Source organism: Suricata suricatta, chromosome 12 (genome assembly GCF_006229205.1).
Source record: "Suricata suricatta isolate VVHF042 chromosome 12, meerkat_22Aug2017_6uvM2_HiC, whole genome shotgun sequence".
Taxonomy (NCBI): Eukaryota; Metazoa; Chordata; class Mammalia; order Carnivora; family Herpestidae; genus Suricata; species Suricata suricatta.
In genome coordinates, this window is record NC_043711.1 from 36,630,476 (window position 1) to 36,655,161 (window position 24,686).

At 39.4% G+C, this 24,686-nt stretch overlaps 1 long non-coding RNA gene across 1 annotated transcript in view; it reads left to right on the plus strand.

Moving 5' to 3' along the window:
• Positions 1–24,686, plus strand: part of LOC115274058 — a 308,694-nt gene that overhangs the window by 165,248 nt on the left and 118,760 nt on the right. The window contains exon 3 of the long non-coding RNA XR_003901068.1: positions 6,606–6,717. This is a non-coding gene — a long non-coding RNA (uncharacterized LOC115274058). The remainder of the gene's footprint in view (positions 1–6,605; positions 6,718–24,686) is intronic.

Here is a 24,686-nt window from a genome sequence, read left to right on the forward strand (position 1 = left end):
AATCAACAAGAAGGGGGCACAACATGGTAAAAGTGCCCTATTATGCAGTATTGTTAAGGGGAAGAGTGACCAGCGGAGTGGTGGGAGGATAATTAGGGAAGGGAAAGCTGACAGGGAAGAGAACTGTGGGTAGGTTAACTGCAACAGAGAAGGTATGCGGTAATTGCAGGCCACAATTAGTGATCCCACTAAGACTGCAGGGAAGGGGGGCATCATGAGTTAAGTTATGAGGAACAGGTCAACAGGACCAGATGGCTGATTGAAAGCTGAGGGCCATGAAGAATAAGGAGGCCAAGAGCAAGAAGACATAGAATAATGGTAGAAGCAGGGCTGAAAATAGGGTGGAGGAAAACTGGAGTAGGGCAGGTTCACCATGATAAACAAAAATGAACCTTTGTTATCAGACTTCTGAACAGTCCCAGGATGGCACATGGTGAAGCAAATAAAAACAGAGGCTGTCATTTATAATGTAGGTCTTCAGTAAACAAATGTTAAGGCAAACACCAAAGAACTATGGATGCTGACAAAAGATAGTGAGGATTTCTGGTTCTTCTTAACACCTGCTATTAATCATTGTAGCAAAATGCAAAGTTTGGTTCAAGTACAGCCAGTAGGCCAAATCCAACATACCGTCTGTTTGGGTAAAGTATGTGTTACTGCAATACAGCCCCACCCATTCATTTATTTATAACAAGTGGCTTTTTTTGCGTTACACCGAAGAGAAGAGCTGATTAGATGCAATAGTGACCATATGGGCCACAAAATTTACAATATTTACCATCTGGCCCTTAGCAGAAAATATTTGCTGACCCTTCCTCATTTCATCATTGTCTACACCAGTATGTGGCTTGTAAAATCTTCAACAGCTCTACCAAGTACCACCGACACCCCAATATCCATCTGTTCATTTTTGCCCGACACATTATTTGTCATTAACAATTTTACTTATTGTGATATGCAGGTTTAATCTCCCTTACTCTATGTTCAAGGAGTAAGTAGTTCTCCTCCAGCTTTCACCCTTCTGTTCCCTATTTGAATGGAATTGATCCCAGCCCTTTGCTATTTTTACTAATTTAGAATCAGCTTTTTAACCATTGGAGTTCAGTGTTTGAGGAGAAGAGAGGAACTTACTTTAGTCTCTTGTATATGGACATTGAAGGGTTTAACCCAGGAGCTGTTTAGAGAATCCAGACTGAGGAAAAAAATAGAAAAGAGGAAACTGTGGATATAATTTTAGGGAGATTCTTAACTTTAGGGACCTAGATTTAGGAAATTTAGGAAATTCCTAAATTTTAGGGAGTTAGATTCCTAACCCATCAGAATCACCAGATTGATTTGAATCCTGCCCAGCCACAGGGCTCTGTGGTTATGTAAACAGATAACTTCCTTTGTCATTTAAGCCCATTTGAACTGGGAGCTAGGCTCAGGCAATATAAGGGGTCTTAATTGACGTGTCCTGACAGTTACTTGTCACTTTCCTTAAGGACACTGGAGAAGTCACATCCCCTGGTGACAGTAAGGGAATTTACGGCAGCTTCTCTACCTGGAGCCTTCTTTGCAGTGCTTTTCCTGGGCTCAACTCTTATGCCATCTGCTTTGGCCTCTATCTCTTTCTACTAGTAAAAGTTGCTATTGGCCTCCCTCTCCCTGTATGCTGGAGTTTGTTCTGGTCGGTCTTTGGATGTTTCTCCTGTAGGTTGGTCTTGTTGAACAGCTTAGAAACAACCTTTACTTTTCAGGATCTTGGTCCTTTTATTTAATGAAAACATCTTTGTTAATTTATTCTGTGGCCATAAGGAACAGCAACTAAACCTGGCACTTTTTGGCAAAACAAGGGACTCTATTATGGAATAATACAGGGTAGCTTATATGATGGCTGGAAACTTGGAGAGGATAGAATCCTTGCAGCTCTTGGCTTAGTGAACAGGAATGAGTGGACATTCCCTTTGAGATCCAGCTATTGATGAGGCCACTCCAATCCTCTTGCACCCTATGCCTTCACTCAAAACTCATGTTCCCAAGAGAGGAGGCTCTGGCCCAGTATAGGTCACTTCTTGGCTACAGAAGAACAGGGACTTTAATGGGTAGACTCTTCAGGACCGTATGCAATGAGGAATGATTAGTTATTCAAAGGGAAATAATTATATGACTACCCAAAGGAGATAGGAGGATGACACACAGGAAAACAACCTGTTAACAATTCATAACAATTCAACGTTCTACAACCTGTTACAATTCATAGGGGCCATGTTCAGTGACACTTTTATCCCTTAAGTCAGTTTTCAAACCTTAGTGTGCATTGGAGGGCTTGTTAAAACCCAGATTCCTCTGTTTTTCTAGTTTTTGAGCGCAGTAAGCTTTGGGGTGAGGACCTGAGATGTGGTTTTTCTAGCAAATGCTTAAGGTGATGCTGATGGTCTGGGACCCAGAGTTTGAGACTCACTGTCCTATATAAATGGTGTTCTTTTTGTGGGTTGTAGTTAAAGTTTTTCCTGCAGAAATAATGCGTCATTACTTCCAGTCTGAGAAACTTGAACACATTATATTTCTTGTTATAATTCAACACCTCTTAACTATGTCTTTAACTTGTAAATTACAGTGAGTGTGACAGTGAGCTATCTTTCAAATTGCCTTTAAATACATTCCTAAGAAAGTACCTAAGTCGGGGGGCCTGGGTGGCTCAGTTGGTTAAGCCTCTGACTTCGGCTCAAATCATGATCTCACAGTTTATAGGTTTGAGCCCCACGTCAGGCTCTGTGCTGACAGCTAGCTCAGAGCCTGGAGCCTGTTTCAGATTGTGTCTCCCTCTCTCTCTCACCCTCCCCTGCTCATGCTTGCTCGCTCACTCGCTCGCTCTCAAATAAATAAAAACAGTAAAAAAAAAAAAAAAGTACCTATGTCTTTACACAGTTGTAATGTCTGTCTTAAAACCTAACGATAAAAGTCAAATCCTATGGTATGTTTAGTCCATCTCTTTTGGCAGGTTCAGTCAAATTCCAAATAACAACAGAGGAGTTAGAGTCCTTGTTCCTAAAAATGTTTTGGCAGGAAAACTTCTTGAAGGAGAAAAGGTGTTCTTCCATCTTACCTTTGACAGGTATTTGCTCTACCAACCAGATTCTTTGCTACTCCTCATTGAAAGAGGGATGCAGGTAATGAAGATGAAAATGCTACATGTGTTAGTGAGTTTCTGATTCATTTATTTGTAGAAGATATTCTTAGCATCAGGAAGAAACCCTGGTAGTACTCTGGTGCTGTCACCTTTTGAAGGTAATGTTCCTAAAGGAGAAGGAGTTTGACCAAAAATTATAGAAAGTTAGTGTCAGAAGTATAATAGGATTCTGTGTCTCTTAATTCTCAGCCCTGACGGTGGTGCTGGTAACTTTACCACCGATAGTATCTTTATCACCAATATTACCACTTTTGTTGAGCCACGGTGCCGGTGACCACTTACTGAGCTTGTAGTTGTCCAGTGCTAGGTTAAATGCTAGATTATGTGCTCTAACTCAGGGGTTAGGAAATAATTATGTTAAATGCTTAACTATAGGGGCGTCCAACTCTTGATTTCATCTCAGGTCATTATCTCACAGTTTATGAGATTGAGTCACTTGTCCTACTCTGTACTTACAGTGCAGAGTCTGCTTGGGTTCTCTCTCTCTCTCTCTCTCTCTCTCTCTCTCTCTCTCTCTGCTCCTCCTCCTCTTCAAAATAAATAAACATTTTTTAAAAACCTGCTTAACTATTTGCTCTAATTCAGTGGTTAACAAACAAGGAATTTTCAAACACAGACGTATGTCTTGTGTTGGTAAATAAAGCTTCATTGAAACACTGCCATGCTCTTGGTTGCTTTGGCTGTTTGGGGGGCTGCAACAGCAAAGTTGAATCGTTGGGACACAAACTGTCTGACCTAGAAAGGCTCAAATATTTACTGTCTGCTACTTTACAGAGAAAGTTTTCTGATTTCTTCTTTGTGCTGTTCCTGGCATTGGCCTGTGAAATCAGCACTTAGGTTAGCATTTTATTGAAAAAAAAAATAGGGGTGCACATGGAAACATACTGCCAAATCATACAAACCATTGAGATGGGATCCAAACTGAGGTCCACTGGCCTCCAAAATTTTTCTTACCCATACTTTGTATTATTTTTGATTAATTGGGTTAATTCTATGGATCATATTGTATAAAAGTAATATAGTGAACTTGAATGTGGTGCCACTTTTTCTCCCTTAAACTTTAAGTGGCATTCTAAAATGGGGAAGGGGTCCCTACAGGGTAATTGCATCACTATGGTATATTTATTTTTAAAAGTAAATTATGTTTTATGACAGTTGCTAAGTTAATGAAATGGTTATATTACCAGCTAAACGGATTTTATTAGTCCATGCTTCTGGCAGGACACCTGAGACTTGACTGGTAGGCAATTGAGAGCGTGAATTTCCCAGTGGGAATTTGAGCACCGACCTCGTACTTCATTGAACCATGCCTGTATGTATTTGCATGAGGTGCTTATTGCCCCCAAATATTTCATTCATGCATTTGTGTTGCTTTTAAAAGTTTGTTTGATCCTTTAACTCTGTACCCCAATCTTTATGGTATACTACAATCATATGAAAGTCCTGAAAAATGAGATACCTAAGCCCAGGTCTTTCCCTCCCCTTCCATTAATTAATTGCTCATTTACTTTTTAAAAAAAGATGATTCTGGTGTGGAGGCAGTTTTGATAGACTCTGTAAAGACTGCTTTGCCAGGGACTTGATATTGAAAGGCATGCGCCCCTGAGTTAAGGGATCCTTAGAAGCCGGCACAATTAAAAATCTCTCACTTGTATGAGCAACAAGGGACTTGTGAATGGTTTTGAGATTTTCATTACTCACCTTATGTGTCCATTTCTATTTTTCATTATCAGCTAGCCTGCATTGACTTTATTATCTTTAGGAGAAAGGTCCAGATAGTACAGATTAAGTGAATATGAATTAGACACAATTAGGCATCAGTTATCTGGAGAGAGAGAAAAGTGTGAATCATCCAAAGTTTGAGAAACTTAAGAATTGTTTCTTGATTGGATATAGAACCTGCGCTCCAGATTTACGAGGTGTCCTTGATAAATTACAGATTTCTGAGTCCTACCCCAGATCTACTGGATCAGAATGTGTAGGGAGGAGGTCCTGAGAATCTGTAAAGGTGGTTGTTATGCACACTAAGTTGTGAGAAAAGAATATATTAAGTCATACATTTCTATTGATGAATGAATATTCCTATGTTGAAAGACAAGAGGTAGGAGAACGAAGCACACAGGAATGTTCAGGTGACAGAATATTTCACTAATCTTTATGAGATGTACATGCACTCACATGTTTTATACATGCATGTGCATACAAGTGTATTTTATGTGGCCAAGTACAAGTGCACATGTACATTTGTACTTGACATCCCTTTACCTAGAATGAGCTCTTTGTGTATGTGACTCTTTGCATCATTCAAGTATCAGCTCAAATGTCATTCCTCCAGGGGAGCCTATCTTGATGATCCTGGTTGATTTATGGTATCCACTTCCCTAATTTCATTCTTCTTTGTATCTATGCCTTGGGCAGGGTGACTTCACAGTTTCTTTCATCAAGAAGTGCAGTCTATTTCCCCTCCCTTTGAATCTGGGCTGACCATGGCATGAACTCAACCTGGATTAGTCTTACTGAGCCCAGATCAGGGGAAATATTTACCTTGTTCCTCAATGTATGGGAAGTGATAGTTGATATTTTAAGCCACTACATTAAGAGAAATACTTGCTTTTTTAAGTTTGTATATATTGGGGTGTTTTGTTACACAGCAATAATTAACCATGTTTTCAAAAGGCCTCCCCTCGTTACCTCACCATTGTGTATACAGTCTTCTGTGTCTTTCTCATTATCTGAAATTAACCGGTTTGTTTTTACCTGGCTTTCTCATAAGAATGTAAACTAATGAGATTAGTTTCTTTGTATACTGTCTGCTGCTGAATCTCCAGTGCTTAGAGCAGTGCCTGGCTGATAGACACTTGGTAAATATTTATTGAATCGACAAACACCTTTCATACAGGTATTCCTTACAGATGTTGTTGCCTAGTCCTGTTTTCCTAAGGTTGATTACCAGAGAATGGTAAAATCTACTCTCAGGAGGTCTTTAATGGGATAGTGGAATGTGGGTCATGTTTATGAGGAGTTACTAGAAAATGCTAGCTTGGAAGATTAAGCTGCCATGGGTGCCCAGAGCCTGTCATGACAACTGCACTGTACACATATACTTGACATCCCAACTGGGTCATGTCACTTTTGGTTTTAGTCTCAAGTCCTGTCTGCTCCATTGGCTGATGTTAAAACTTGGGAAGTTGGAGAGACAGTGTAAAGTATTTTAGACAGGGCTTCATATTTTCCAGGAATCTATGGTCTATGATGCTTTGTCCATAGGCAATATTACTTGTTTTTAGTGCATTGAGAAGGAAACCTGTGGTATGGTTTGTCCAAGGGAAGAACATTAAGTACTGTGGAAGGGTTCTGCTCTTTCCTACCAGTTGAATGTTCTGACAATGTGTCTCTGCTTTGGGCGACCTGTTACCTTCTCTTCTCTTTCCAGAAGTGATACACTCTAGTGGTTGAGAATCTCCACTTCAGAAGCTGATGTCCAGAGTTAGCAAATGGGCTCACTGCCTCCAGGAAATCACTTGGCATTTCTGTGCATCACTAAGGTAAGAATAGTCCCTACCTTGTAGGGCTATTATAAGAATAAATGATCTAATGAATGTAACTCTTCAGGAGCACAGCCCAGGAATATAGTAAACACTATGTAAGTATTACCTAGTGATGTTGTTATTATGGGCAACCATGGTCAGTCATGCAATTTTGAACAAAATTAGAAAATCCATCTTACAATCTAAAGTTGGTTATCAGATTGCTATAGTATGGGCATTAATAACTATTAATTTTAGTAATGATAATACTTGGATTTGATGACTACTTACCTTGTGATAGACTGGCTACTAAAATACTTTTTATTCCTGCCTACTAATGCTTTTCACAGCCCTGTGTGGTAAGTGTCTTACTTATTATCATCTTAACCGGTGAGGATGGTAATGGATCAGAGAGGTTTAGAACTTTGCCTTAGTTTGCACAGACAGTAAGCCAGGATTCAAACCTATGCAGGCTGATTCAATACACCCCCCCCCAACTACCTCTGACTACTCATCAGAAATACAAACTGTACTAAGTTAGAAGTCACTTACCATAAGAGACGACTCTTACTGATGTCCCCATTTCTGTGCAACTCTGGAAACATACTTTTACATCAGACTTAGGAATTTGTGAAACATTTCAGCATGTGAATTATCATTCTCCACAGCCCTCACAACAGTCTTGAGAGGTAAGTGGCCTTCATTTTCCAGTGTGCTGGGAACCAGAGGTTGGAAAAATTCAGTCACTTCTTTTAAATTCCACAGCCATGATATGACAGCACTTTAACATAATCCAGAGGTCCAAGGTGAAGTCCCACACTTTGTTGACAATACTATGTTGACATGGTATCATTGATTTACTGATTTATATTTTTCTAACTTCAGTCTGTGATATTTTAGGCATATGCTGGAATAGAAGTCAATAATTTAGGACAATAGGCATTCTTTAAATTCATAGAGGCTTAAAATAGCACTGTAAATGGGAGGATTCAGCTACTTAGAAGGACAAAATATTTTTGGATACTTTGGAGAAATCATTGCTTCTATTGAACTATCATTTTAGAGAAATCAATTTGTTAAATTTGTTGATTAAACAAACACATTAGATCCTAAGTCTACTCCTTGGTCGCAGCCTAATTTCACATAACTGTAGAACTATGTTTTCTAAAAGGTTAATTAAAACAGGTTTTAAGTAGAAAAGAATTAGCAAAGCTTTATAAAATGTAGTATTAGATTTTTTAAAATCTTGTTTTCCTTAGAGTGTGAATGTGGGAGAAATGCAGAGGGAGAGAAAATCTCTCTAGGCACCCCTAGATTTTTTTTTTTACTTAAGACCTTTTAGAGCCTTCACTATGTTAATGTGGGTTATGAAGCTCTGAAAAGAAATGACAGATATAGCCTGAAAAATTGTTTGGCCATGGATCTCGCTAGAAGAGGGATTGGTACACTACAGTCCAGGGGCCAAATCCAGTTGTGACTTGTTTTTGTTTACTCTGTGAGGTAAAAATGTTGTGGGTTTTTTTTTTAATTCTTAATGGGTTCAAAAACAAAAAAGAATATGCAACACACTGTACATGGCTTAAAAAGCCTATAATATTTACTATCTGGCCTTTCATTGATACATGCAGGTGAATCTCAAATGTGTTGTCTGTTCTCCCACTCTTTAAATGTGGGCTCGCCTGAGAAGAGTTCTTTGACCAATAGTATATGACCCCAATGACATGGTAGTTTTAGATCTAACCATTAATAAACTGCAGTTCCGTAGTCTCTTGTAATCTTGAGGTACCATGTAAAAAATTTACCCTGCTAGAGAGATCGCACTGATAGCCCCAAGACTCCTTGAAGAGAGTGACTCTAGTCGTCCAGTCATCCCATCAAGGTACTAGATGCTAAGTAAAACCAGTTAGATCATAGAGACAAAGCCAGATGTCAGTGGTATATCAGTGAGTGATGCTCATTGATGCCACGTGGAGCAGAATAATTGGCCAGTTGAGCACTGTCTGAATAGATGCACATGATGTTGATACAAGAAAAAATAATGGATATTTAAGCTGATTTAGAACAACCTCATGAGCATCTTCATCCTTGCCATCATTCTGGAGACAATTTCCAGGACTGGCATCTCAAGACTTGGACTTTGAGAAAATCTGATTTTGGAATATAATCCCATCTTAAAATTTGGTACTTTTATTAAATTACACAAACCATACCACAAATGGTATAGATTAGCAAGGTTTAACCTACTTATACAATCATTTTTATCAAATATTATATACAGAGGACTTTGTCAGGTGTGATATGCACACTGAGACAAGACAGCAGTCCAAACTTCTGAGCTCCTAAATTTCCTATCTCCAACTATATCTTACAGCCTGCATTACTATCTAGGCATGAAGATTTCAAACAACTAAACCTCTGCTATCTCAGTTGTAGCAAAATCTCTTTAGGGAGTTATAAGATCAGGAAAAAAAAGAGAGAGAGAGATCTTTACATATGCACCAAATCCCAGCACACGACAGATGCTCATTGATGGTATTTTGTGGATGTTCATTTCAAATTCAGGAGGGCATCATTCCTTCACTCCTGAATGGTTGATACTCTCTCCCTGTTGTTAATGATTCTGCTCTTCAAGTCCTGTGTAAGCAACCAGATACCCTGATGGCTTGTTTTAACTTGTCACACTTAGAACAGCTCTTTAACATCCTCATTGTGTGCAGAATATCTCTTTTCTTTAGCTCTGCCCATGTACCCTTCCACAATCTAGCCCCAGCTTATTTCCCAATCTGCTGCTGGAAATTTAATGTCCCTAAATTTGTCTTTAAAAAAATGTTTACTCATTTACTTTGAGATGGAGAACACAAGAACAGGGAGAGGCAGAGAGAGAGAATCCTAAGCAGGCTCTGTGCTGTCAGCATGGAGCTCGATGCACGGCTTGAACTCACAAGTTGTGGGATCAAGACCTGAGCCAAAATCAAGAGTCCAATGCCTAACCACCTTAGCCACACTGGCGGCCCACTAAATTTTTCATTGTTCACAGAACATACCATATCTTCTTATACCTTATGAGTTTGCACATGCTACTCCTTCTTTGCCAAATGCTTGCTTATCGATTTAATGCATGTCTTCTCAGATGGCATCTCCAACTCTTAATTAATCTCCTTTGGTTGGTTTTCAGACTCCCCAGAGAGAGATTGTCTAGGCATGTATATGTCTGTTATATTTCTTACTCCATTGGTTATAATTTATTTTCCCAAGATGAGTTTTGTTTATCTGAGCCCCAAGTTTTTGAGGTGCTTTTCTTTCCATTGATGAAATGGGAAATCCTTGCCTACATGCAGGCTTATTGTGAAGACTCAACAAGATAGAGTATATGTAGGTAACTGGCATGTGCTAACAAAAGATAAACTCCCTTTAAATCTTTGTCGCTATTTAATGTTCATGGATTACTGCTGTCCCCTCCCCTACCTCCTCCAGCACAATCTGATCTGGCCTCAGGCAGGGAGTATGCCTCTGATTCTGTCCTATCCACAGTGCCTGGCAAAGACCAGGTGCTTCATAAGTAAGTGCTGAATGTATTGTTCTTTCTAGTTTTATCACTTACCTTGACTAATTAGTATTTTTTTGGTTGGACAACTAGCCACCTCGGGAAGAAAATACTTAAATGAAAAACACAACTGTGAAAGACCTCTCATTTTGGAACATTATAATGTACAGAAAACCACATGCTAGGTGTGGTCATTTGTCCATCTCCATGGGTGGTAACTGTACATAAGGCCATTTCTGCTGTGAGTTATGTTTTCTTGTTGAGCAGCCAAGGACAAATCTAGATCCAGTTCTAGTTGTTCCCCAGAATGACTCAGTGTCCTTCTTGGAACAAGGGGAATGAATAATGAACTCACATTCTTGCCAGTGTCAAATTTAAGATTCTTTCTTTCTTTCTTTTTTCTTTTTTTCTTTCTTTCTTTCTGTCTTTCTTTCTTTCTTTCTTTCTTTCTTTCTTTCTTTCTTTCAAGACTCTTCATTTTATCATTGCTCACTTTGTTTTTTCCATCTGCATGGTACATATTAAAATAACAGATATGCTTTCATTGAGAGGTTCTTGACTTCCATAGAGTAATTGATTTTTGGGGTGCTAAGTCTTTTTTCTTAATGTAATTTATTGTGAAATCAGCTGAGGTTTTATTTATAATATTCTGTTTTCCATTGTCATGTGAAATGACTTGGAGGGAACACCAGTGAGAGTCCCTTGGGACAAGCTGGATCAGTGGGCAGAAGACTGTTTATTTACCTGGGCCTTCTGGTCCCTCTGCATCCTTCAGAGAGATGTGATTGGGCTACAGTACATGTGGATGTGGCACAGAGCCCTGTAAAAGTAGAAGGATCCCACTCCTTGCTGTTCTCCCCTTTAAAGGACCAGGAATAATAGGACCAGAGATAATAGAATTGCTTGGACTCCAGGCAGCAGAGGCTTAGGCAGCAGATTTTTAGGCAAGTCCCATAAGATACCAGCTGCTAAGCACCTAGAAACATAGGCCAACATATCTTGTAGCAGGGAGGCCCATTAAAGCAAGATGGCTGCTTGATGTCTCCCAATCCTGTGGAAGGTTGTTTGGCTATGGTCCCTATGGGTAAGGAGGGGAAGCCAATAACCAGAGATCTTGTTGCCAAGCAACCTAGAGAAGGAACCTGGGATCATTTAGTGGATAGCCCTGCTTGTCTGCATATGTATTTTTGTTGCTGCTGTTCTCCATCATGTGTATCTGTAAATCAAAAGCAAGGAGATCAGTTAAACAGCTCTAATCCTGTGAAACTGTATTACAAAAATGAGTCCAAATGGTTTATATCCACATGAAAAAATAAAAAAGTTAATATTTTATACTTAAAAGGGTACTGTGAAAATGTACTAAAAAAGGCTAATAGGGATGGATTTAAAAGAGAAGTCTCAATCTTTGAAGCCCTTCCTCCCATTTTCTATTGTTTTTATTTCATTCTTGCCAGGTCTATTGTATTGCCTTCAATCTCTTTGATGCTTATGCTGTAGTTTTTCAGTATGGTTTGCTGAATGTCTATATTATAAAGCTGTCTACTACTAGTAGTAGACTATATATAGTTGAAGCACATCTTCACATTTATAAATCAGCTAAGATGATGGCAGGAAACAGTGCTAGCTCTAAACACAGAACCTGGAGCAGAAGATACTAATGCTCAGCTCATATTCTCTGGGCCCAAACTTGAGCCATCCACATCTGCTCTTGTGTGTAAGGATTTGTTTCTAGTGAATAAATCCATTCTGCTTCCATGCATGGCAGAAAGAAGAATCGGAATAAATGCTTCCTGAGATCAATCATCCATAAATAAGTAAAGGGGATACTGTTGCCTCTCTGCTGGGATAATTTGGGGGCTCAGTTCTATTTTGATGTTAAGAGTTTGCTAGTGAGAATGTTCTAGTTACTTCGACAGTAACTCGTTGATATGCCCTCTGTTGTCCACATGTTTTTCTGTTTCTTTTTCCATCCACTACTGAATTTCCTCCCAAATAAACAACTAGTGCTCTTATTATTTTCTCAAGATCTGCTGCTGAAAGAAATCAAGACAAGACATGCTCAGTGAAAAACTGTATCTAAGAGCCCATATGTCTTGGCAGAGAACCCAGAATCTAAAGGAATAGAGAGGTCCCATGAAAAGATAGCATGACTAGGATACCAGCCTTTAGAGGGAATTCAAGAACTTGCACCAGTAGTACCGATATACCCCCAATATAGCTAATTATGAAGCTAGAAACCTTGTGGAATCACCTATTGGAGCAGGTTTGCAGATAGTTTCTTTCTCAGGATAAGACTCTCTCAGCCTGTTAAACCTTCTGGATCCTTTTTTTTTTATTTAGAGAGAGGGTGCACATGAGTAAGGGAGGGGAAGAGTTGTGGGAGGGGGAGGAAGAATAAGCAGGCTCCACAATGTCAGCACGGAGCCTAACGTGGGGCTCAATCTCACAAACCATGAGATCATGACCTGAGCTGAATCCAAGAGTTGGATGCTTAACCAACTGAGCCACCCTGTGCCCTCTTGGATCTTTATTGAACCTAAATTTGGGGAGTATGGTACTACCTTACCAATGCTAAGAAGGCTTAGAGCTAGAGTTTGTATGTTATTTACTTTCCTTCTTAATCTATCCTTTTTATTTATAAACTATAGATGGCGGTAGGAGGTACAACAGAATCCTTTAAAGACACTATTGGACAAAATTCAAGAACTTAAAGTTGCATTTTGATATTTGAACCTAATGATAAAGATAGGGAATTACAGAAACCCCATTTTATGAAGGACCTTGAGGATTTTTTAGCCCAAAGACCCATCTAGTAGCTTCACCCATCTCTCAGATGGGCTTTATATAAAAGTTAGTATGTAAATATTTTCTGAGTATCTCTTTGAATTAACCCAGTGTTTTCCAAAAAGATTAACCATAGCCAGTAATTGAGCCAGGGTAGTCTTCTCTCCATCTTTACTATCCCTACTCGGCAATCCTCCCTCTTCCTCTCCCATAGCCTCAGTTCATACATCCTAATTCTGCTACTTGAGGCCCTCCAAAAAAGAGATTCACAGTAGACCCTCTCTTTAGTTATATTCCCTTAAATCTTCTGTTTTTCAAAGAATATAGCCACTGTTTTTTTCTATTCTTTCAGGTAATTTGCTCATGAATCCTGTTTGGTTATCTGCTTATGAATCATTTTCATTGTATCCCTCTAAACAGACACACTTAATTTCCCTTAAAGATTTGCTCTGCACATTGAGTCGAATATAGTAGCCAATCTAATGGTCTATATGATGATACTGAAGTGTGGATGTCTGTTCGAATCTAGATCAGGCTGCACTACTCCTGCCTGTTAGGGTACCAATTATGCAACTGTGTTTTCCAGCAAGTCTCTAATTAGGTCTAACCATTTGGCAGTTAATGAGTCTTATGGGAGTGAGTCAGTTATTAGAAAACAACCAGATGATCAGAGTTAAGCCAAGTTGGTAAGGTGGACAGTAGTCATTTTTGCTTTAAAGATGTTGCTTTACTGAAATGATTGATTTGTTTTTGTGTGGTGGTTCTAAAAGGGATCTGTATACAGAAACACAGACCTTGTCCTAACAGCTGCCTGGCCTTTCAGAGATGATTAGGAGCTAAAAATGGCAATCTCAGCACAGCCACTTAACTAAGAGTTTTATTACTTTTAATTAAAAATACATGATGTGCATAAATGAAAGTAGGGTCATGACTTTTACTGAGCTCCCCATCCTACAACCCCTACAGAGTCCCCTGAGGTCTGGCATCTGAGTGTATTCAAAGAAGGAAATTTGTTAACAATTGAAGTGACAAAGGGATCTCATGTCTTCTAAATCCCCTATTTTCTTTGGGTCAGTATTTGTATTACCATTTGTATTTGTATTACTATTGCCATAGTACTGGAAGGCTGTTAATCAAAATGACTCCAATTTCTCATTTTCCTTAAGCAGTCTGTATTCTATGTGTTGTTTGCTCTCTTTTGCTAGCATGCAGGGAAGGCTTAAAGTTAGCTCTCCGTGGGACTTCAGGCAGAGGAGAAAGTGTGAAACTGGATCTGGGGATAAGAGGAAGATGCCAATAATTGTGGAGTTCTAGCTTTTGATTGGTGGGATCATTCAGAAAGAGAGGCACCACTGAAAGAAGACCAAGCCAGGCATGATATTAATGAGTTTAGCTTTAAACGTGTTGAGTTTGAGGTGTCTTTGAGAGATCCAAAAAGAAGTAAGACATATGTATTTGTATATACAGCAAAACATTGGTTTGCAACCCTAATTCATTGGGGAAACATGCTCTTGTATATCAAAGTGAATTTTCCCATAAAAAATAATGGAAACTCAGATGATTCTTTCTATAACCCCAAAATATTCATATATTGTAACAGAATACAAAATAATAAAGGGAATACAAAATATAAAGAAAAAGAAATTAACCCGCACTTACCTTTGAAAACCTTTGTGGCTGGTGTGAGGGAGATGAGACAGGAGGATTATTGTGTAGGATGACTTCCACTAATGATGTTGACTATAGTACAGTGTGAATAAACTCTTGTCATATACTGTATTTAATGTAACTGCCAATAAGGCAGCAGAAGAAAGGGTCTATATGAATGATCAACAAGAAGTGTAGGGAAAAATCCGGGAGATTACTATATCCTAGAAACAAAGAGCAAAAAAATATTTTGAAAATAAAAGACTGATCAGTATGGATGAGTGTAGTTGAGAAGCCTTGTCAGAGCCTTTGTGTTTATTTGGAGACCTTTGATAAGCTGAATACACTCATTCTAGGAGGTGAATGAAAAATCCAAGTTTTTGTTTAAGTGTATTCCTGTGGTTCCAAAATCAGATCTAAAAGAGAAATTTCTGGATATTCAGACCATGGCAACTTCATTTGAATCAAAATTCAAATTACTGTGATGATGATTTTATAAATAAGAGGATTTTGTTATTTGTAAGTTCTGGTCAGTGTAGGAATTTATTTATTTTCTACTGCCCTTCTCAAATTATACTTTCCATTCCTCTGCCCAACAGCCTCCTGAGGCAGCCTTTTGCTTACAGTATGGCTACATTCTATAAAACTTTTAGCAAGCTGCTGCTCATATTCTCTCCCATTTCCTCGAGTCCAGCCAGAAAAATACTCTGTTCTTAAGGGCTATTGTGGTTAGATTGAATCCATCTAGATAACGCAAGAGAATCTCTTATTTATTTAAAAAAAATTGCGTTTATTTATTTTTGAGAGAGAAGCAGAGGGTCAGAGAGAGAGAGAGGGAAACACAGAATTCACAGCAGGCTGCAGGCTCCAAGCTGTCAGCACGGAGCCCAATTCGGGGCTCAAACAAATGAATGGGAGATTGTGACCTGATCTGAAGTCAGAGGCTTAACCACTTGAGCCACCCAGGTGCCCCAATCTCTTGACTTTTAAGGTCTACAGCCTTAAATAAATTTGCCAGGTCCTTTTTCCAAGTAAAGTAACATAATTACAGTTTTTTAAGGATTGGGACATGTGCATCTGGGGAGGGGGTGTTACGCCGCCTGGACAACATGCTTGTCCTCCTCTTTCTCCTCTGGTGTGCTCCTGCTTAACCTTCAAATTCCAGCCCAAGTGTCACTTCCCCTCTGCACAAGGTACTGATGTTCCTACCTCCTGGAAGATCAGTGACACCCTTCCTGTGTTTCCTCAAGCCTTTGACCATAACTTTTAGTTTAAATTACATTGTTGTATTATTATTGGTGCATTTGCCTACCAGAATGCTAGAGGGGTTTTGAAGATAGAAATGGTGATTTATTTACTCATCAGTGTCTCCCCAGTGAGAAGTTCAAGCCTCACATAAGCAGTGAATCCTGAGTTCCATTGAACACGTGAAGTCCAACCATATTCTAGAATACCCCCATTTTGTTGACCTCTTACCTTTCATTTTACCACCTTTCTCTGTCTTTTCCTTCTCCTTCATTCCCTCAGTTGTAGATCCCCTTGGACTGTGAAAAGGACTTTGTCCAAACTCATAGGAGAAATGAATCAGCATTTCATTTCCATCTTAGATTGTATTCAGTCTGATATTTTACACCATCCCAAAGTCCCTGTAATTCAGATGATAGAGAATCCAGATCTGTAAACATCTGCTGAGTAAGCTGTGCCTGTCTTCTCATTCAAAATATTTTATTTAATATTTCCCACAACCTCTTATAGATATGACCTTTCAGAAGGGAGCTCAAATAAGTGGGGAAAGGGAGACTCTTAATCAAGGTGCTCAGTTTTGGGGTCCAGAACTCTTCTATCCACATTGCTTCAACTTGCATTATTTTAAAATTACTCTCTGCCTCCAGAGAGACCCTTGCTTCCTGTCATCTTTGTCTCTGTGACAGTCAAGTGTGAAGTTCAAAGACCGCTTTCTGTCCCTATGCCAGCTTTGCCTCCTGGCTCCTGGCTTCACTGACATAGGTGTCGTTATTTCTATCCCACCAGTGTTTTTCAGATATGTCTGGTTCTTCATAGTGTCTGCACCTCAGTGTGTCATATCAGGTTCTGTGGCATGCATGAGAATTCATGGATTTTAGGGCAGACGTTGTCAGAAGTGAGAGTCAGGCATCCAATCTAGGCAGGGGCCTCCTAGGTCTCCTCAGAGGAACCCTGGGTATGACCTGGAGCATAATGAATACAGAAAAGAAGTGTCCAAGGGAGAGGGGGATAAAGACAAAGAACAAAGGTAGACTAGGGAGCACATTTTGCCTTAAGATATCAGGCAGCAATCTCCTCCTGTGTGAGCCCGGAGAGAGAACTTTGCCTTGGGTCTGTCATAAAAGATTTATTTTGCCTTTAAACTCTAAACCTCTTCTGTAATAGGCAACTTTGAGAAGGTTTTTTTCTTTTTTTTTCAAATGGAAGCAGTCAGATTTTTAAAAGATATTTTTTCTTTTAATTTAGTTCAACTGTCCTTGAATTTACGTGTGAATTTAGTCATCATCTACACAATTTGTTCTCTTTTTCATTAGACTGTAGATCTGCAGGGTAGTCTCCTTGCTCCCTATTTGGGGATGTGCTAATGCAGTGTTGCTTACTCTCTCTCATTCTCAGAGTCTATTAATACTTCCTATATCAAAAGATATGCAAGGCATTTTGCCTCAGAAATTGCATTAACTGGCATTTATGGCATGAAAGGGAGAGATTAAATTGTTCTATTTTTTTTAAACCTGTGGTATTGCTTTGCAAAGGGTGCACCTAAAGAGATGCAGTATTCACGAGAGGAAGACATCCTCCCAGGTATGCACCAAATCCCATCCACTAACCTGGCATCGAGGAGAGAACAGAGAGCAGAAGTCTATAAATTTTATGCTTGCTGATGCAATTTCAAAATTGTTTTCTTTTTCTCAGCTCATGTTCATTTTTATGTTCTATCTTCTGCTATGGAAGAAAGGGCATGCGCTGAGGGGACAGGCGGAGACTGATTCTTACATGTGGTTTGTCACATATTAGATGTATATGGCCCAGGTTCAGGCACACACAATTTAATAGTGATGGAGCCAGAACTAGGTTCTGCTAAGCCCAATATTTCTTATATGAAAAATGCATTTAATGTGGGAGTTGGGCCATACAAGGGTCTTGAATATTTATGGTAGTTGGCTTTTGTTTCTCTGCCTTTAATCTCTTTTCTTTTTAATCCATCCCTCCTTCACAATTAAAAAAAGTCCATCTAGAATCTGTTCAATAGTATTCATGAAACTCCATTATCTGCCTTTAAAAATTACTTTTAGGGGCACCAGGCTGCCTTAGTTGGTAGACTATGTTACTCTTGATCTCAGGGTCATGAGCTTGAGCCCCACATTGGGTATAGAGATTACATGTAAAAAAAGATTTTTTAGATCATATCCAGCTGTTATCACTGCTTTACCAGTAAAGTGCTCCTGGCTCAGAGACAAGGACTGCTTTTGCATGTGAAGTGGATGCGGGCAAGGAGTAGGAGGCTGTGGCTGGGTTCACAGATGCCCTTGGCTCTGAGAGCCTCCTTTCTTACTGCCTAGGGTGCTGCCATAGGCAGGAACTACCTGCACATGAATGAAAAGAAGCCAGCCCTCTGAACTGCCCAAGAAACAGGGACACTGTTCGGAACTGCCCAAGTCCAAGGAGTTTGGTTATGTTGAAAGGATGAAACAGGGTTTCTTGAAAGAAATGTCAGCACTAATATGAGCTTGGGCAGTGGGGGACAGTGCAAGGGATAGTGCTGGCTGAAATTGGGAGGATGAAGTAGTGATGTTAGTATTCCTGATATCCCCAGCTGCCTTTGACAAGCTTCCCAGCATCACCCTGTATACTGTATTCCAAGATTGTCTATCCTGTTCCTCATGTTCAAGCGTTTACCTCCCACCCCCCAGCTCTTCAGCACACACCCCAGACTCTTGAGCAAACATAATCTCTCTCCTAAGGGCTCTATTGGAAGGCAGGATGACCTCATTTTGAACTGCAGCTCTGCCACTGGGCATTTTTTTAAACCTATTTCTTAGTTTCTTCATTCACAAGAAAAAAGAAGTGCTTATCATTAGGATGATCGTAGCAGAATATGCTATTTCTTAAATGCTTACCTGATGCAGGGATTTAGGGTAAGCAGAGCACAGAGATTTACATTTAATTCATTTCTTAGAAAATCTGGTCATAGTAGACACCATTATCTGCATCTTACAAAGAGGAAATGTGAAATGCACTAAGCATGGGGTAATCTATTCAAGGTCACACAAGTGATGGAAAATCTAGGATTGAAACCCAGTCCTGCCAGGTTTTACAGCCTGAGCTCTTGATTATTGTATTGCTTTCCTATGGCTACTGTAACAGAGAATTACAAACTGGGTAGCTTAAAACAATAAACATACTGTTTTTCTGTTCTGGGGGCCAGAAGTCTGAAATGAAGAGGTTGACAGGGCCAAGCTCCTGAAACCTGTAGGATAATCCTGCCTAGCCTCTTCTAGCCTCTGTTAGGTCTAGCAGTCCTTGGTTTCCTTGGTTTGCAGATGTTGCACTCCATCTGCATGTCTTGTGATGCCTTTGTCACAGTTTGTCTGCTCTTTCTGCATCCATGTCCAAAGTTACTTTTTCTTATAAAGTCACCTAGCCTCTTGGATTAAGGGAGCACCCTACTTCAGTAAGACCTAGTCTTAACTAATTACATTTACAATGGCCCTAGTTCCAAATGAGGTTTCATTCTAAGGTACTGAAGGTTAGGACTTGAGGACTTTAGCACATCTTTTAGGGAAATAGGATTCAACCTGTAACACTTACAGTGTTGAAATAAATGCCTGCAGGGTTGTCATGAGAAATAAAGGAAATAATAAATATGAAGTATCTGGCATGGTGGAGACCTTAGAAATGGCTCATTTTTCCAATAAGGCAATTTTAGGAGATAATTCATTGATCCAAAATATATATTCCAAAGGTGTGAATTAGAAATAAGGTGGCTGGCCATTGACAAAATGTTTTGGGGGGCATGGATCCTTTTGAAATGGAATTATAGTAGGAAAACTATTTCCTGTTTGGTTTTCTCTTATATTTAATTAATTTAAGGTACTGTAAGTATTCCTTGCAAGCCCATTTCTCTTGTCTTTTTAGTAATTGTCTTTGTAAAATTCAAAAGAGGGAAAGCAAAGATGCATTTCTTCTACCATATGATGAAATGGAAACATAGGCATTCCAGAAGCGGAAACTTAAAAAAGCTAGGGACTCCTGTCATCCAGTTTAAGGGTGCTATCATTGTCAAGGAAACATGGTCCAATAATCAAAAGATAATATCAAAATAGTTGAAAAATTTCACCTGAGTTTCTAATAAAGGGAACAGTACATTTTATTAATTCTTAGAATTTTCTTTGTCATTCATTTCCTTCATGACCAAAATACCTCTCCTCCTTCTCTTCCATAAATTCTTTCTCTCCAGGGTCTGACCTAATGCCTCCTGTGCCTTCCTACCGACCTTTCCAGTTTTCTACTTTATTTTGATTCTTCAGGTACAGCACCACAAACTCTCAAAGGTCCAATTTGACAACAGCAGGACCATAAGTAAAAGGTCTGGATTGCTAGAAACAAATTGGGCAAAATCTAAAAGCAAAGTGTTTGTTAAGGATATGTTGGGAATTAGTAGCTTATTTTGTCTTCTTGCATGTGATAGTGAATTATCTTGGGGTGGAGGTACTATTAAGCTTGATTTATGTATCAGTCCTGCTGATTTTCCAGGAGGTAGAAATAGAGACATCTATAGAACATCAATCTGGTGGCTATTTGAGTATTTCCTCCATACAAGGCATGGTGCCAATCTCTGGGGAAGCTCAGATACTTGTTACAGTGGCATAACAACTGTCAAGTCCAAGATTTGAAGGCACAGTGGGTTTCCAGAGTCTCCTGGGTATGCCAGTGCTCAGAGCCAGCTCAGAGCAAAATAAGATAGGAAGCAAATATTGAGGTCAAGGGCACCGTAGTGTTACACTTTCACTATTTACCTGGAGGGACGTTCTTTAGGCTTCAGTCACAGAGTCTTGGGCAAACTTAGAGACATAAATCACAAATTTATGAATGACACAAATTTGGAAGGAATTTTAAAAATATTATATATTAGAATTAGGTTCTAAATAATTTCAGCTAGCTGGAATAATGGGTCTAATCTAGAAGATTAAATTTAAGAAAGATGAGTATAATTTCGTGAGTGTAGGTCCAAAAAATACTCTAACTGCTAAGTACGGGAATAGGAATTGTAGGGCATCATTTAAAAGCAGCCCAATGAACAATGACAGGGGGTTTCAATTTGCTGCCATTCTGCGAATTTTGATTCATCACTGTGAAGGCAGCATAAATATCATCTGATATATCCTTGGTGCTCACAGAACTGAGGAGTGATTTCTAGTATTTCTAGTATTTTGTTCAGTTCTCTTTGATATGCCTTAAGATTAAAAAAAAAAAACATTGAAAAACTGGAACATGTTTACTGGGGAGCATGTTGAGTGGCAGAGAAAAAATGGAGTCTTCTGAGAGAGGGCAGCTTGGCCTGGAGAAGAGATTGTCTGTTGGGTGACCACAAGTCAGAGAGTAGAATTTGGCTCCTTGTGGGACTAGAGGGAAAAATTAGGACCAATAGTAGATTATATAGCAAGGTGGAGTTTAGTTAGGAAGACACATTTTAAATGTGACCCATATATCAACAAAGACTTTCCTGCCAATTCAGGTTATTAGAAACCTGTTCCTCTGCCTGTGAAAACCTAATGTTATCCCCAAATTTATACGACTCCTTTTGTATGGTCGCAAACAGTTCACTTACAAAGCTTTTGTGTTCATAAAGACTTTACCGAAGACTTGGAAAGATGAAGAGACTCAAACTACAGCATTTAAAAATAGTTAAAGTTCAGTATTAGATATTCCTATTTTTAACTATTTCTAAGTTTCACAACTCAGAATCCAGTATTCCATCCAGTTGGTTAACATTTTTTCCCTTCTTTTCTTCCCTATTCTCCCTTTCTCTCACCTCTCTCTCCCCATGTAAAATTATTAATCTTCATCTTTTCTTGTTGTGGCTCCCACGAACTCCTACCCACAGGGTCACATCTTCCTCAGGTAAGGGATTTAGTAAATGTCTTCGTCTGGGCTTCTATAACAAGGATACCATAGACAGGTAGCCTATGAACAATAAACATTTTCACAATTAAAGATGCTGGCTGATTGAGTGTCTGGTGAGCTCCCACTTTGTGGTTCTTAGCCATTTTCTTGTGTTTCTACATGATGACAGAGTGAGGGAACGCCATGGTGTTTCTTTTATAAAGACCCAATTCTCATTCATGAAGGATCCAACCTCAGGATGTAACCCCATCCTAAAGTTTTCGCCTCCTAATACCATCACATTGAGGATTAGGTTTCAGAAAATGAATTTTCAGGAAATACAAATACTAAGTCTATAACCTGGAGATTTGCCTCAACACTATTACCCCCCCCCCCCATCAGAGTCTCTGGTGTTAGTTGTTTAGCTAATCCATTGTTTGATCCCCTTCCTTTGCAAGTTGAATCACTATGAGAATGAAATGCGCTACTCAGGCAGGACTAACCCCTCCTGCCAGGGTGGTAAGACTTGTACTCCTGCTGGTGACTGTCTATCTGGAATCTGGTGGTGGTACTCCAAGCTTCCACTGTAGGGTAGGAGCTGGGTGGTCTCTCAAATGACCATTAGATCTGATAGACCATCATTCTCTAATTAGCACTTAAGTTGTGAATGGCCAGTAATTGTTTGGTGTGGACCCTAAAGCCACTAGGCAGGAGTCACTCTTATGTTCATTTCAGTTTTTCATTTAACAAGTATGTGTTGAGCCTTCCCACAGGCCTATATAGTGCTGGGAATACAATATAGGGTGAAATAAGACACCTCACGGAAATAAGAGTCTTGCTCCTGTAGACCAAATGTTTGTGTTGCCTTCAAATTATATGTTAAATCCTAACCCCGAATGTGTTGGTATTTAGAGGTGGGGCCTTTGGGAAGTGATTAGGAGATGAGGATGGAACCCTCATGAATGGCATTATTGCTTTTTTAAGAGAGACCCTAGGGATCTCCCTTGTCCCTTGTACTGCTTGAGAGCAAAGCAAAAAGACAGCTGTCTATGAACCAAAAAGTGATCCTTACCACGATGCACTGCCAGGGCCTTGATCTTGGACTTCCCAACAGAATGATGAGAATGGGAAATAAATTTATGTTGTTAATAAGCTACCCAGTCAGCAGTATTTTATTAAAGTATCCTGTCCAGATTAAGACACTGTATTGCTAAGAAGGTATTCATGCGTGTCTTGGAGAAAGACCCATGGTAGATACCATAGAAAACTTTGTGATTCTGTAACCTTGCTTTCTAAGTAAACGGAGCAGAAAGATAGTTTCATTTTCCTTTAATTTTTTTTCCTTTTGCATCTATGACATATCCCTCTCTAAGGCAAGAAGCAATCTAGAGATATTTCTAGAGGTACACCAGCTTTCCTTTGGGGGGTTTTACAAGACACATCAAGTGTATTCATCTGCTAGAGCAGCTGTAACAAAGTACCACAACTGCAGGGCTTACAACATCAGAGTTCATGGTCTCATAGTTCTCGAGCCCAGAAGTCTGAAATCGCCAGGCTGAAATCATGGTGTCTGTAGGGCTGCAGGGGAGCGCCCCTTGCTTGGCTCTTGTAGCTTCTGGTGGTTGCCAGCATTCCTTGGCTTGTGGCATCACTCCTGTGGCATCACCCCTGTGTCTCCTGGATCATATGGATTTCTCCCACTCTGAATCACATGTCCACTAGCCCTCCTTTTATAAGGATGTGTGTGATAGCATTTAATGCCCACCAAGATAATCCAGGATAATCGCCTTATCTCAGAATCTTTAATTTACTCATATTGCAAGGGCTCTTTATTTCCAAATAAGGTAACATTTACAGAGTCTAGAAATTAGGACTTGCTCTCTTTGGGGCCACCATCCAGCCTGCTACACATTTTACTTGCAACTTTTCTGTGCCTGGTGTTTAAAGAAAGTCTCTTGTAAGCCCTTTAGTTAGAAAAAAAAATCTAAAAAGAAATCTGACAGTGTGTTTTAATTTGCACTGGCTTGTTTACATTTAACAAAATTGCCAACTCTATTTAGGTTTAAAACAACCATCTTACATGGATTTTTTTTCTATTTGTCCTGGTCTTTTTTTCCTGTCTTTTTTCTTGCGTTTTTCTGAAGAATAAGGTCTTTTTTATTATCCATTGCATTTTCTTGTCTAGACCTCATGTATGTGCGTTTAAATCATGAAAACAAATTTGCATCCAGAATCTTAGTTGCAAAGGCATGCGGGAAGTGTATCTTTCTGCTTTTCCACTCCTCTGTTTAGAAGCATGCACAGTGGTTGTCCACAATATCCAGCACACATAGTGCGTTAACAGAACTGTGATAATGTCTCCAATTTTCTTTATCCTCATTATACAGTACAAGGCTCTCTGTACTTAATCTGAGGGCTTAGGCTTTCCAGAACAAAACACGGAGCTTGGAGGGAATGGGTGGATGGATAAACGGTAGGGCATTGAATTTGACCATAGATAAAGATATGCATCATGTGTTAAACTGTGGAAATGATTTCATGGCTGCTGTTTTGATTTTGAAGGGCTGGCACAAAGGCTGATGTGGTGATTAATAAAAAGGAATAGAGAATACAAATCAGTAAAAGAAATTTGAAAATCTTGTCAATCAGTAGGTGATATCAGCAAAGGCTGCTGGAAGGTATACTGAAAAGGCTTTTTTTTTTTTTTATTGCATCTCTGATTAGTTCTGCCTTCATTGTGGATGGAAACTTATCTTCACAATCTGGAATTACACTTACTTTTAGTTGTGGTATAAGGCAGATGAGAATGGAACAAAGCAGGGAGGGGCAGAATTAGATACATGTTTGGTTCCGTTCCAAGTCAGTTTGGCACAGAAATTGCAGC